Source organism: Ursus maritimus, unplaced genomic scaffold (assembly GCF_017311325.1).
Source record: "Ursus maritimus isolate PB19 unplaced genomic scaffold, ASM1731132v1 scaffold_3, whole genome shotgun sequence".
In the NCBI taxonomy this organism is placed as follows: Eukaryota; Metazoa; Chordata; class Mammalia; order Carnivora; family Ursidae; genus Ursus; species Ursus maritimus.
This window is the reverse complement of record NW_024425563.1, coordinates 19,221,436-19,237,399: the sequence shown is the minus strand read 5'-3', so window position 1 is coordinate 19,237,399 and position 15,964 is coordinate 19,221,436. Positions and strand designations below refer to the sequence as shown.

Genomic DNA, 15,964 nt, shown 5'->3' with positions numbered 1-15,964 from the left:
GTACTGTTGGATCCTATTAGCTAGGATCTTGTTGAGAATTTTGGCATCCATATTCATCAGGGATATCGGTGTGTAATTCTCCTTTTTGATGGGGTCTTTGCCTGGTTTGGGGATCAAGTTAATACTGGCCTCATAGAATGAGTTTGGTAGTTTTCCTTCTGTTTCTATTTTGTGAAACAGCTTCAGGAGAATAGGTATAATTTCTTCTTTGAATGTTTGGTAGAATTCCCCGGGGAATCCGTCAGGCCCTGGACTCTTGTTTTTGGGGAGGTTTTTGATCACTGCTTCAATCTCTTCATAATTAATCGGTCTGTTTAAATAATCAGTTTCTTCCTGTTTCAGTCTTGGTAGTTGATAGGTTTCCAGGAAGGCTTCCATTTCTTCCAGGTTGTTTAATTTATTGACTTAAAGCTGTTAATAAAAGTTTCTAATGATCCTTCCTATTTCATTGGTGTTGGTTGTGATCTCTCCCCTTTCATTCATAATTTTTTTATTTTGGGTCCTTTATCTATTCTTTTGAATAAGTCTGGCCAGTGGCTTATCGATCATATTATTTATTCTTTCAAAGAACCAGCTTCTAGTTTTGTTGATGTGTTCTCCTATGCTCCTGGTTTCTAATGTATTGATCTCTGCTCTAATCTTGATCACCTGCCTTCTCATGTGTGGGTTAGGCCTGTTCTTCTGTTCCAGCTCCAGGTTCTTGAGGTGAGAATATAAAAACTGCATTTTAGATTTTTCTATTCTTTTGAGTGAGGCATGGATGGCTATGTCTTTTCCCCTTAGGACTGCCTTTGCAGTGTCCCATAGGTTTTGGAGCAATGTGTTTTCATTCTCATTGGTCTCCAAAAATTGTTTAAACTGATTTTTAATTTCCTGGTTTACCCAATCATTCTTGAGCAGGATGGTTCTTAGTTTCCAAGTGTTTGAGTTTCTTCCAAATTTTTCCTTGTGATTGAATTCCAATTTGAAAGCACTGTGGTCTGAGAATATGCAGGGAATAATCTCAGTCTTTTGTTATCGGTTGAGACCTGTTTTGTGACCTAGTATATGGTCTATTCTGGAGAAAGTTCCATGTGCATTTGAAAAGAATGAGTATTCTGTTGTTCTGGGGTGTAGTGTCTTATATATATCTATGAGGTCCATCTGGTCCAGTATGTCATTCAAAGCTCTTGTTTCTTTGTTGATTTTTTTGCTTAGGTGATCTGTCTGTTGCTGAGAGTGGAGTGTTGAGGTCCCCTAGATTAACGTATTATTATCTATATGTCTCTTTATTCTGGTTAAGAGTTGGCTTGTGTATCTAGCTGCTCTCCTGTTGGGGGCATAGATATTTATAATTGTCATATCCACTTGTTGGATACATCCTTTAAGAATAATATAATGTCCTTCTGTAAATCTAATCTGTCTCATATGAGAGTTGCTACCCCAGCTTTCTGAGGTCCTTTGGCATGAAAGATGGTTTTCTATCCCTTCACTTTCAGTCTGGATGTATCTTTAGGTTCAAAATGAGTCTCTTGTAGACCGGAAATGGATGGGTCATGTCTTTTTATGCAGTCTGCAACCCTGAATCATTTTATGGGAGCATTTAGGCCATTCACATTGAGAGTGATTATTGAGAGATATGATTTTAATGATGTCATGTTGCCTGTGAAGTCTTTGTTTCTGTAGATTGTAAATTTCTGTTCTGTATCACTCTTGGGGCCTTTTTACTTTTATAGAACCCCCCTTAATATCTCATGTAGGGCTGGTTTGGTGGTTACGAATTCCTTCAGTTTCTGCCAATCCTGGAAGGTCCTTACTCCATCAATTCTGAATGATAGCCTTGCTGGATAAAGGATCCTTGGCTGCATGTTCTTGTCTGATAGAGCTTTGAAAATACCCTGCCAACCCTTCTTAGCCTGCCAGGTCTCTGTAGACAGGTCTGACGTTATTCTGATATTTTTCCTGCTGTACGCAAGAATTTTCTTCCCCCTGACCGCCTTCAATACTCTATCCTTGGATCTAATATTTGCAAAATGCACTATGACGTGACGTGGTGTAGGTCTGTTCTCATTGAACTTGGGAGGGGTTCTCTCTGCCTCTTGGACACGAATGCTTGTTTCCTTTGCCAGATTAGGGAAGTTCTCAGCTACAATTTGTTCAAATATCTCTTCTAGACCTCTCTCTTTCTCTACCCCCTCAGGGATGCCAATGATTCTGACAGTGGAACATTTCATTGAGTCAGTAATCTCCCGTAATCTACATTCTTGAGATTGTATTTTTTTGAGCCAAGTTTCTTTTTCAACTTTCTCTTCTACCATCCCATCCTCCAATTCACTAATTTGTTCTTCTGCCTCATTTACCCTGGCTGTTAGAGCGTCTAGTTTAGACTGCATTTGATTCATAGCATTTTAAATTTCTGCCAGATTCGCTCTTATTTCTGCCCTTAAAGATTCTATATTCTCATTAATTTTCGTTAATATTTTTTTCAAGCCTACACATCATCTTGACCATTGTTACTCTGAACTCCATTTCTGATAATTTGGTTATATCCATATCCATCAGTTCTGTGGCAGAGGCCACAGACTCATTATCTTTTCTTTGCTGGGGGGATTTCTCCTCCTCGTCATTCTGATGAGGAGAGGTTGCGGGGATGCCCAGAGCCCAAATTATTGACCAGGACCCAGGCAGTGTGCACTTGTTTTATAGGGACCTTAGGGATGTGGGCTTCTTGATTTTTCAGCCTGCCTTCTGGGGGAGGGGCCTGCCGTGCTGATACTCAGGCAACCTGGGTAGAGTCGCCCTGTCCCCTGCAAGGGGGGTAGGGGATGGGTACAATGTGAGCTGGTATTTCTGGGTTTTTGTTCTCTGGTGGCTTTCCCTGGCAGTTTTCTGTGACTCTTCTGAGAGTTAGAGCCGCAGTGGCTGTATCCTAGCCTCTGTCTCAGAACAGAGAGATTACAGTCTGAGCTCCACTGAGCTCTCTTGGACTCTTTAACTCTGTTTCCGTCGGTGCTGCTAAAAACCCCGCAGTGTCCTGGGCTGTGCGTCCCACAGCCTTTCTCCCAGTCCTTGCTCCCAGGGCTGGCTCGTCTCTGTCATTTGTGCTTCCAACACCGCCAGCCGCCCTGGTTCCCGCGCCCGCTCCCGAGCTCCCTGTTTCAGTGTGGTTCCCGTGTGCTCCTGAGCACTGGTTTTCAGTCTGGTCGCGCACGCGCGCCCGAGCTCTCAGTTTCAGTCTAGTTCGAGTGTGCGCTCTGGAGCTCCGTTTCAGTCTGGTCGCACGCGCGTTCCGGGCTCACGGTCTCAGTCCGCTCTCTCGCGTGTGCCGGTCCGCGAGTCCGGCCTCCTCCCCAGCGCAAGTGGCTGCTGCTTCCCGGCGCCCGAGCTCCTCGGCTCCCTCCCCCTTCTGTTTATCTTCCGATATCTGTGCGATATCTGTGCGCGGATTCACGGCTCCCTGCTTCGTACCTCAATACTCAGCGCTGGAGGTGTTCATTTGTAGAGATCCAGATGTATCTTCCTGCGTCTCAGGCTGATTCCGTGGGTTTTCAGGATGGTCTGGTAGGTATTCAGCTCGACTCAGGGGGCCAGATGAAAAACGGGACCCCTGCTCCTCTGCCATCTTTTCTCCTCCTTGCAGAAAGTGGTCGCTTTTCTGTTCATAGACTTTCTGCTACTCTTTTATTCATTCTCCAGTTGCGTTCATAGGTATTCAGAATGGTTTGGTAGCTCTCTAGCTGAATTCCTGGGACCAGACGAACTTTAGGTCTCCCGCCATCTTGGAACGAAACTGCCCCCATGACATTTTCTTAAACCAGTCTGTTCTTCATGGGCTACTGTGGAATACTTCACAGAACTCCAGTAAGTTTTCAAGATAATGGTTTGAAAAATACTTATAAAAAATTACTGCGTGTGTTCCAGTGCTTAGAATTTGTGAGTATTATGGATTAATACAACCTAACTTTTGTCCATTATACTACATATTGAGTCTCTATTGCTTTAAAACATTAAAATCATAGTTTTACCCTTAATGATTTTCTAATTTTCTAATTTTTCTAATTTTCTATTTTTAATTTAAATGTAAAGGATAGTGTTTTTTGAAATTTCTTTTGACCCTTTTTTCTCTTCTTGTAATTTCTTTGCTATATTGATAAAATATAAAAGATGAATTCTCATAGCTAGAAGGAACTTTNNGGAAAGAAAGATTATTGGAATTCTAGCATAAAATTAAAATGTAGTTCTCATAGTTCACTTTAGTTTATATCTGCTTATACAGCAAGTATTTAGGCAATAGTCATTTTTATTGACAGTATCAATTGATAAAAATGAATGTAACTGTGGTTTATTAAATATACTATGCTTAGTGTAAAGTGGTATTATAACGCTGAACTTTGACAGAGAGTGACAGGCAACAGTCCATTGCTGATGGTGTAAATGTCCCAGAATGTATATAGTGAGCCTCATGTTCTTTATTAGGATGGCTACTCTTTGCCCTCATTTAGGGATTTGTTACTCTTGGATTGACAAAGACCCCATCCGTGAGTAAACTTTAATAAGGTTCTTCTAGCCATCTTCTTGCCTAGGCCTTGACCTTGGGCTTCTGTGTTTGTTCTTACTGGGTTCCGTTTTAGCAATAATCCTAAGTCAGTTTAGGGAGAATCTCCTCTCCCTTGATTTTTGATGACTCTTGATAACTGATCCAAAGTCCTCATCCCTAAGGACTTGTTATCTAAGTCCTTGACCTGTGTTTAGCGAGAATTATCCTACCCTTGGTGTTTCCTTCTAGTAGTTTTTCGTCCACTGACCCCCTCACTCTGCTTGTCATCTATAAATCCCCAGCTCTCTCGGCTATATTCAGAGTTGAGCTCTATTTCTCTCCCCTGTTGTAGTAACTCTATTGCAATAGACTTGAATGAAGTCTTCCTTACCATTTAACAGGTATCAGAATGATTTTCTCTTTTTTAAAGATTTATTTATTTATTTGAGAGAGAGAGAGAGCATACGTGTGTGGAGGGGGAGGGGCAGAGGGAAAAAGAGAGAGAGAGAGAATGAATCTCAAGCAGACTCCCTGCTGAGCACAGAGCCCAACACAGGGCCTGATCTCACAACCCTGAGATTATGGCCTTAGCCGAAATCAGGAGTCAGACACTTAACCCACTGAGCCACCCAGGTGCCCCACAATGATTTCCTCTTTAACAGATTCACAACAGTAAAAGCAATTCAAATAATCAAGTCTGGGACTGGGTATAAAGGTTAAAGTCACTGTGCTTTAATGTTAAAGGAAGGGGATATTGGCTATATTAAAATATAAATTATTTGAAAATTGAACTATGAAAGAATACCAGCCTGCGGCAAGACAAGATGTTTGTAAGATGAAGTCTCCAGCTAACGGAAAAGGATTGCTATAAATTATTAGAGTTAGATCAGTTTAAACAACATGTTTATAGTGCCAGAATTGCCAAACTATGGAGCATTTTTCCTTGGTTGATGCAAAGATACTTTTATGATGAAACTAGAACAAACACAGGAAGTAGAATTTAGGTTTGAAATAGTCTGTATTGAATACCTAGATTTAGAAATGTATCCTGGTCTCCTTTAATCTTTTTTTGTCCTCTCAGTAATTATGCCAAACCAAGACCATTGCTCATTTTAGTTTGCTCAGATGAGAAACCTGAGGCTAAAAATGATCAAATAATTTATTTGAGGTTAGCCAGAAGTTAAACCCAAACCTGACTCCAAAACCAGTGAAATGATGACGTTGATGAAGGTGGTGAGGAAGGTGGAATTGGTGACGCTGATGTAGGTGATGGTAGTGTTGTGGTGGGTGGTCTTGGTGGTGAGGTTTGAGGTGGTGGTGATGACATAGTGCTGGTAGTTATGGTGGTGGGGGTGGAGTTGGCAGCTACTCTTCCTTGGGATTTCTTTTGTCTTGAGTTCTGTGATAATCTTGTTTCCCCTACATTACAGCGCTGTCTACGTGTCTCACTACGTGATTTTGCCAAAGGACTTGTTTGCTTGGATTTGAATCTCAATTAGTCTGACGCCAATGTTTATATATTCTACTGGAATACTAGATTGCTGCCTACATTCTTTTCGGTCTATCATATGTGAATTCTATGTATTTTCATAGAGTACTGACACTAGCCATGGATTTGGGGACTGTTGGGGCTAGGAGAAGATAATTGAACAGGTATCCATGATTCTTCTCATTTGCTTTTACATGTTTTATTATTTAACACTTTATAAGACTAGAAGACCTTTTGAAGCACCAGAGGTAGCCTGTGTTATGACCATCTTATATAAACTTTTCTCTTGCCAGAGCTATCTGGAGTGACTGCATGAAAAGAGAAGTGTAATCAAAATCAGATAAACCTCCCAGTAGGTTAGTATATAGATAAATCATCATCATTTTTACTCATAGGCTGTGCATTGCTCATGAGGGATCGTACAATAAACGAGCAGATTTATAAATGTTTAGCTAAAATACAATAACAGAATGATCAGGCTTTATTGCCACTTTATTGAGGTTTTGTTTTCCTACTACAAAGCTACCATTTTGATAGTCTAAAAATACTAGAATTTTGGCTGTATTAGGTTTACTGTCTCAATTCATCCCTCTTACAAAACCTGCATGCTGCCTAAATGAGAGGAGAGACATATGTGTAATGTCTGTGCTCACATTGCAGCTAAGCATAGTGCTCCCCCGCCCCGCCACCACCCCGATCTTCTCAAAGCAATCATGTGGAGTATCACCAGCTATGAGAGGCAGAATGTGCTGGAGGCTAAATTTCTTTGTTGATGTTCCAAATATTTCCAGAAAAGGCCAGAGGAGTTGATTTGCTTTTGTTTCTCTGAGCATTTCCGTTATTACCTTCCAAGATCACTAGCTCAGAGCAGCGGGCATGACTTTCTTCTATCCTCGCCCTGACCCCTGCTCAACTTTTCTTACTGTGGAACACAGTAACAACTAGCCTTATCCAGATATTTGGCAGGCTGTGATCCTTCAATTAATTCCTTCTTTCTTTTCTATATATTTTAATTACCCCAGGGATCTGGTGTCCCGAAGAATGTTAGATTTAGCCTGTTGGAAATACTTTGGTCTTCCAGGCTCTGGGTTAGTTAACCTTACTGGGCTAGAGAGGAGAGTTGAATGCTGTCAGTTAACATTTTAAAAGAATTGTGCATTTTTCTTGCTCTTAATTGTTATTAATTGGCTTATGTGTATGATCTTGAGAGAATATTCAGAATTATTAGCCTTGTTTAACAAATAAAGACATAAGGACTAAGCATATGGATTTGTAGGGAGTCTCTTTTCCAGGCTAAGAAATGAAATTGTATTTTACCTGGGCCTTGCTGCCTTTTCATTTTTCCCCCTACCTCCAGACGGCCCATCCTGCTGAGCCAAGACGCAGTGCGTGTACTTTTGAAATGGCTTTATGTCCATGAGCACCACACAGTTAACCCATAGGGATCATAATAATGTGTCTAGCATGTGTTTCAAGGTAGCCCAGAGTCTCCTTATCAGGACTTATCCATCTTACAGGATATCAGAAGAGGGAGAAAAGAAAGCATTGTATTTGAGTATAAAGCATTCTATTAGGGAAATTAGAGTTTTGTGTGGAAGTATCAAAAGAATGTTAAGACTGAGGAATGTCTTCTCTGTGTGTGGCTGTACATGCGTTCATAATGTGCATATGTGGGCATCTGTCTGCTGTCTTTATTTTGTATTCTGTTTGAATAAATACATTTAAGTTCTCCAAAAGATGGTACTAAAATTGGTTTGAAATCTACATTAGTGTCAGTAGGTCTAGACCATTTTAATTATGCTAGGTCACCATCTCTCATCTTACTAAAGCTTAGGACCAGCACTCTATTGGATGCAACTATGATCTTAAAAGGCTAAATTTACAGATAATATTGATCTTTGGGTCATTTACTTTTCTATTTTTTGGCTACATATTATAAATTTTAAAATATATAAAAATAATTGTTATGGTCAGCCATCTTAAAGATATCCATCTTTTATATCAAAAAGAACTTGGCAGAATAATGTGTCAACTCATCCACTTTTGTAAAAAAAAAAAAATTGTTACACTTCATCCTGTCTTACATCTGTAGAGTCATTTTTGGATACAAAGGAAAGGGCCTGAGGTAGTTGATTATAGAAGTGTTGACCAAATACAAGGAAGTTGAAGCATCTTCCTACCATCTGTAGATCCTAGATCCTCACTGAATCCCTTTACCCACCATAGCGTTGTCTTTAGTAGTCTCTGAAATGTCATTAGAAATAAACTAGAGAGTTCTTATTACATAGAAATATTCTTAGTCATTTATGCATTATAAAGACATTTCCCTTTTTCTGTGCTTTTTCTGACCTCTACCAGTGCATTTAGCACATTCTTACACTTGCAGAATTCTAACTAGATCTTATCACAGATTTTGTATCTGTAGATTTAATATTTTCAGGACTCAGCATCAGCAAAAATAGAACAATTTCTTGGTCTTTACGTTCCATCTAAACACATATTGACATTCTCAAGAAAGTTGTTTGAATAAAAATCCCAACATCAAACAGCCCAGTGAAGGCATCTTTAGGTACAAATTACAGTGAGATTAGGAGAAATTTACCTTCAAGGTCACAAAAGTATGCCAGCTCAGGGAAAGCTATGTCCCAAAGTCAAGTGGAACGTGATAGCTTATTTGGAACTCATGCAGTGTCATTTATACTGAATTACTTGAATGTATGTTCTCATCTGCTGTCGTCTGTCTTTTTTTAAAAGGTATGGGTAAATCATGATAACAAAGCAGGTTTTTTCCCCTTGATGTTGAATTGCAAGTGTTTTGTTCCTCTCTAGTGTAGTTTACTTCTAAGTGTGACCTGTGAAAGGAGGAGGTGGGAACCTAACCATTTAAGTGGATCATGGACTAATAATAACCTGTCCTTTAGTGAGCTAGTCTATAAGAGTATATTGCTTTTGGGGGGTTGTTACTTGACTGCTGGGCCAAGGTTAGTCCTGGTCTGTAGTGGACAATCTAAACTTTAAGCCTTGTAAGAGTTTCTAGAGTATGCAGAATTCCTGATTAATACCTTTAGAATTCAGCTTTAAAAAAAAGAAATATTTTAAACTTTTAAATCCAGCATAGTTAACATACAGTGTTGTATTAATTTCAGGTATACAATATAGTGATTCAACAATTCCATGCATTACTCAGTGCTCATCAAGATAAGTGTACTGTTAATCCCCTTCACCTATTTCACCCATCTCCTCCACACACCCTGCCTCTGGTAACCGTCAGTTTGTTCTCTCTATAGTTAAGATTCTGTTTTTTGGTTTGTGTATCTTTTTTCCCCTTTGTTTGTTTCTTAAATTCCACATATGAGTGAAACCATGTAGTATTTGTCTTTTTTCCAACTGGCTTATTTCACTTAACATTATACTTTCTAGATCCATACACGTTGTTGTAAATGGGAAGATTTCATTCATTTTTATGGCTGAATAATAGTCCTCTGTGTGTGTGTGTGTGTGCGTGCGCGTGCGTATCACATGTTCTTTATTCATTCATCTGTTGATGGACACTTGGGCTGCTTCCACACAAAATTCACCTTTTTTTGGGGCCAGTATTTGGTGGGCTGGCCTTTGTTAGCTGATAAAAAGTATCATATTGTGGTGGGACATGTGGAGGAGTAGATATACTTCTATTTGTATTTGGATATTTTAATATTTTCATCTTTATTTGTGGTAATGACATCCAGGGATATAGCTTTTTAGCATTTGTCTAAGGGTAGCCCAATTCTGCAACCTCAAAATTGTATGTTAATCCCAAGCCAACATGTAGAACCAATATCCTGAGTTAATTAAAACAGAGCCTGGTCATAAGCCTAATTCATGTGACAGCAGCAAGCATGAGAAAAAGGTAACAATCATAACATTTTCCTGTAAATAAACCCTTGAATCATATTAAAATTTAAGGGGAGAGATAAACTTTGAGGGTTTCTTTTTCTCCCCGATGAAAATAAAATCCAGGAGTTGTTTATAGTCATTCTGCTGACTTTCTCAAAACACTGGTTGATGGCAGACTACCAGGGAAGAGCTTGGTCTCTTTCTTACAGGTGCTGAAGGCATTGTTGGTGCTCAGTTCATGTTTAATAATAAGAGTTGAAATGTGGCTGGTACACCAGGGTTAATGCCAGTGCTCTTAGGAGAAGGGTGATTGGCATTTTAATCAGTGCAAATGTTCAGAACCTTTGTCTGACTGACTGTATTTCTAGCTCTTCAGATTTTCCTGCTCCATGTGGTTCAGCACCAATTCAGAGGGGAGAGCTCCATCTACCGAAGGCCCACATTAGAATGATTCCTTCTGTCGAGTTCAGTGATTTTCCTTTTGCACAGCTCATTGAATTTTCTTCTGATTTATAGGCTCCGACGGAGGTCATGCTGAAACTGGTAATTTGGTTGTTTCAAAACCAAATTCCTTGTTATTTTGTGCAGTGCTTAAATCTAGAGGAGTTATTAGGGAGCATTCTTAACTCATTTAATAGTCATGTTTTGTTGGGACTTAGTAAAATGGTAAAAGTGCCCTTAAGAAAATGTTGCTGTAGATGGTCTTTCTTTAGTTATCTCTAGCTTGAATCCCCTTCCATACCCTTGCAATGGCATTGTATTGGTGAGATTTTAGACATTAGAAGTGACTTTGGTGTCAGATTGCTGCTTGATTTGTTTAGCCATCTTGGCTGACTCTGGGATATTGTGCAAGTGACCGACTTTTTTCTTTTTTTTAAGATTTTATTTATGTGCGCATATGTGCTCTTATGTGAGTGGGGAAAGGGGCAGGAGGGGAGAAGGGGAGGGGAGAGGTAAAGGGACAGAATCTTAAGCAGACTCTTCGCTGAGCCTGGAACTGACATGGGGCTCGATCTCATAACCCTGAGACCATGACCTGAGCCAAAACTAAGAGCCGGATGCTCAGCTGACTGAGCCACCTAGGCACCCCACGAGTGGCTTAATTTTTTATAAACCTCATGGGTCCTTGTGGGCTGTGCTTAATGAATTTGGACTTTGTTGGAAAGGCAGTAGTCTTTCAAGAGTTTTGAATAGGGGACCATTCATATTTGCATTGCGATTGGATCAGAGATCTTGGTGGCCAGGACTCTGGTTATCAGCCCCTTCAGAGACTGCCCAAGGTGCTGATTTTTGGGTTTGCACATGTCGATCAATGAAAGAGCATGAAGGTGAGGCCTTCACAACTCTGAAGGGCCATTGTAGCTCCATGCTCCCCATGGTGTCAGCTGATGCTCTTGTTGGGCCTTGACTGTGGCTTGATGTTTCCCTTCATCCTCTTTCTCTTCTCTGAAAAGAAGCTGTGAGTGTTGATCCCAAGAGTACTCCTAAATACACATCCTGCATGCTAAACTCTGTCTCAGAGGCTGTTTTCTGAGGACTCCAGTTTGGGAGTGTGGAAGATAGAGTCTGAATTACGGAATTTGGATATTTACGTATAGGTAATAAGGGGTCATTGAGATTATCTGAGCGGAGAAGTAACATGCTAAAGCAGTGTGTTAGGATGTTGAATCTGGCATCCATATGGATCACATAGAGGGGAGTCTGGAGTAATCATTATGAGAGAGTGAATGAAGCAAGAGTCAATAGGTACTAATGAAACAGGAGAGAGAAATGGCGCTTTGCCATCCACCAGCTGTGTGGCCGTGGGAAATTCTTCGCCTCTTTTTGCCTTATATTTCTGGACTGCAAAATGAGGGAATTAATATAGATATCATAAGGCTGTTGAGAGGCTTAAATGAGATAATGTCAGGCACATTTTTGTGTTTAGTAAGTGCTATTTCCTTTAAATAGATTTATTAATCACAGTGTCGTTTCTGACATACAAGCGCACACACACGCCCACACACCTTCTGCACCCACAGCGTCACATTGTGTCTCTTGCGTAAAACCTTTCAGTTTTGCTTTTTACACACTTGTTAGTGTGGCAGCCAAGAACTTTCCCTCTTTTGTGTACTCCCCTCTCATCTCCTAACCTTTGTGTCCCCACAATGCGCACAGCAGGTCAGAAAATGTCCTGCTCCTCAGGCGTCTTTGCTTGTGGACCTGCTACTTCTCGCTTGTGCACCCTGTCTCTGTGGTCCACCTGGCGAAATTCTAGTCAACCTTCTATGTTCCTGTTCAGATAAACTGCTCCTTGAAAAGAATTGTTCACTTCCTGGTCTGTATATTGTATACATTTGTTCCTCAAACTTGGCACACCGAGGGACTTGCATGTTTATGTAGCCATTTTCATTATGACCTTCCTGGGCCCAGGGAAATCAAATTCATGTTTGATTTCTTGGCACCTGGAATGGTGTTTATGGCATATAATGGGCACTCAATAAATGCTAATTAAAAGTAGGTTGATGAAAGATTCTGCATTGAGCCAGGAGTGGTCAAATTCTCACGGAGTCAAACAGTTTGCTTAATGGTCCTGGGAGTTCATGGAATCTGGGAATACTGCACAATGCTGGGGTGCACACACAGTTGCTGGGGGGCATCAGCACTTCCTCTGGCAGTTTTGGAGGTCTGCTTTGTGTATTGATGACTCATCCCAGAACCTTGGGTTAATAGAAGATCCTGATGCCGTATCAGCTGTACCCTGCGACTCCAAGATGTCTTGTCAGTTGAATGGCTTCTTGTTCCAAGAGGTCTGGTGTTGGAACAAGCTTGCATGCAATCTCTCTGATGAAGAATGTCTTTGGATCCGCTTTCTTTGAAAATCCTCCTTTGATTTACCTTGTCTCTGTTATGGATTTATCAGTTTAGTTCTTCAGAGTTACGTATTCTTTCTCTGCTCACTGGTCTATGTAGGTAAAATAATTTTTAAACCATAATTGTAAAAATAAGCCAAATTGGTCTCAATGAATATTATAGTTTTTATTAATAACCTTGTAGTGTCCTACAAGTTGAGTACAGGATTTTGAGTCTAATAGGGAAAGTGATGCTAAAGCAACTTAATAGAAATTGGAAAATTAGAAAGGGAGGCTATATTGGGGAAAAGATACTTATTTTAGGTCAATATCAAAATGACAGTGGGGGTCAAAGATGAAATTGCAAAAGGCAGTAGTAGTTCAAGATAGAAGTTACGAGAGGCAGTATAACTTTTACCTCCAGCTTTTTTTTTTTTTTAAATTTAAACTCCAACAAGTATTGAAAGAACAGTACAATAAACATTAATAGAACTGTTACCTCAATTTGCCAGTTCTTAAAATTTTGCCAGATTTATTTAACTTCTCTGTATGTGTGTACATATTCTATATAATATGTATATACCTACCCAGAAAAGTATAGAAGTATGTGTGTATTTATATCACACATCAAGGCATTTTATCCCTAAATATCTTAGCCTTTATCTTCTTACAAGTAAAGCATTCTTTTACATGGCCGAATTCAGTACTGTTATTACACACAATATTGATACAATATTATTTAATATGCAGCCCATATTCAGATTTCTCCAGTTATTCTTTTCATTGTAAGGGGACAGATCTCCTTTATAATAAGCAATCTATAGAATGATAATTAGAGACCATTTGTTTATCCTCTTTCTTAACCTTACTTCTTGCCTCCAGATTGGATTCTAGCCTGAATCAGTGATTACCTTAGTGATTATAAAATAGCTAATACAGATTTGAAAGGTAATGTAGGAGTTACTGATTAGTGGGGTAAGGATGGATTTGATGAATAACAATAAATGGACCTAGAGCTATCTACATGGAAAAAATAAGATTAAATCTCCACTTAACCCCACACAAAAATCTAAGTCCCAGATGAGTTATAGGTCTAAATGTGGAACGCAAAACTCTAAAAATTTCATAAGAGAACACACAGTGCAGTTTTCCATGACATTGTGATAGGGAAGAATTCTTTAAGACATAAAAATTATAAGCCCTAGAAGAAAAGACTGACATTTTGGAATACATTAACATAGAAATCTTCAATATAACAAAAGGCATTAAAAAGAAAATGAAAAGACAGGCCACAGACTGGGAGTACATACTTGCAGCTCTTCTAAAGAATTAAAGGTAGGTATCAAGAGTTTGGAAAAAGTCATACAAATCAGTAAGAAAAAAACCAAACAACGGAGTAGAAAACAGGCAAAGGAGATGACTAGGCATTTCACAGAGGAAGACTGAGTGGCCAATTATGATGAAAGCCGCTCCCCATCACTAGTCATCAGAGAAATGGAAAGTAACCCCCTGGTGAGATTCCATTTTACACCTGTTGATTGGCAAAACCTAATCAGCTTGCTAACACCAAGTGTTGGCAAGGATGAGAAGAAACAGGAACTCTTGCCTATCACTAATGGGAGTAAATTCTCTGATATTTTTAGCGGGCAATCCGGACATATCTGGGACAGTTGAGGATGTGCACGTTCCGTAACTCAGCCATTCTCCTCTCAGGTGTTAGCCTAGAAAGTTGTCACTCACGTAAAAGGAACATGAACAAGGATGTTCTTGGTAGCACTACTTCAAATAGAAGAAAAAAAAAAAGTAGGGGTCCTGATCAGTGCAGCATGATTGTCCCCCCATGCCCTGGAGCAGTTAGAATACACTAGTTCTCCATGGGGATGAATCTCAGAAATGTAGTACTGAATTAATATGCTGTGGAAGAGTATATAATATGTGTAATAAGATATATGCAGTGTATATTATATGGTTATAACATAATGTATGCCATGTTTTAAATGGGTAAAAAACCCAGCTTTATTGAGATATAATTCACATGTCACCCAATTTGCCTATTGAAAGCATACAATAGATTTGCCTATTGAGATATAATTCACATGTCACCCAATTTGCCTATTGAAAGCATACAATAGATTTCAGACTATTCAAGAGTTGTGCATCTATCACCTCAATCAATTTTAGGACATTTTCATTATCCCTAGAAGAAACCCTTAGCTGCTTTACCCCATCCCCAAGTCTCTCATCCTCTCTAGCCCTAGGCTACCATTCTTTCTGTCTCCCTATATTTGGCTAATCGGGACATTTTGTGTAAATGAAATTATATTGTATGTGCTCCTGTGTGACCGCTTGCTTTCAGCTAGATCATGTTTTCAGTGTTGATACATGATGTAGCATGTATCAGTCCTTTATTCATCATTGCCAGATAATTTTCCTTTGTGTGAATATACCACATTTGATTTATCCATTCATCAATTGGTGGACATTTGGGTTGTTTCTGCTTTCTACATAGTATGAATAATGCTGCTATGAATATTCGTGTACATGTTTTTGTGTGGACATGTGTGTTCATTTTTGGGGGATGTATACATTGGAGTAGAATTGCTGGATTATATGTAACTGTGTATATATAGTTCAACTAAGTTGGAACCACCAAACTGTTTGCTAAAATGGCTGTATCCTTTTACAGCCTCACCAAGAGCATGTGGTGGTTTCAGTTCCTCCATGTCCTTACTGGCCATCTTTCTAATTTTAAACAGTCTCGTGGGTGCGAAGCGGTATCTCATTGTGGTTTTGGTTTGAGTTTCCCTGATGATTAATGATGTTGATCATTTTTTCATAAGTTTGTGTGTGTGTGTGTGTGTGTGTATAAAATGTGTATTTAAAGCATACAGGTCAATAGTATGTACTGTTTCTTATTATGTATGTATAATCAAAGCATTAAAATGGGAAGAGACGGGAGAGTGGGTCTTTAGCTATATTTGTATCATTTTGCTTCTTAAAAAATAAAGACATGACACAAGTAAGGTAAAATATTAGCATTTTTTTGTCCATTACATTATTTTCTATTTTTGCATTTGTATGTATATAAAAAAATACATATATATATATATATATAGAGAGAGAGAGAGAGAGAGAGAGAGAGGGAAGGGTGGGGGAGAGAGAAGGGCAGCTACCCAAAAATGATCATCGATGTGGTGAGAGTAGAAAATTTTTCTGCAGAAGGATTTAAAAAAAAAAATCTCATAAATGCTT

The 15,964-nt window shown here is 39.3% G+C and overlaps 1 protein-coding gene across 2 annotated transcripts in view; it reads left to right on the top strand.

Annotated features, from left to right (window-relative positions):
• EXOC4 (exocyst complex component 4) overlaps positions 1-15,964 on the top strand; it is a 716,010-nt gene that overhangs the window by 126,139 nt on the left and 573,907 nt on the right. The window lies entirely within an intron of this gene.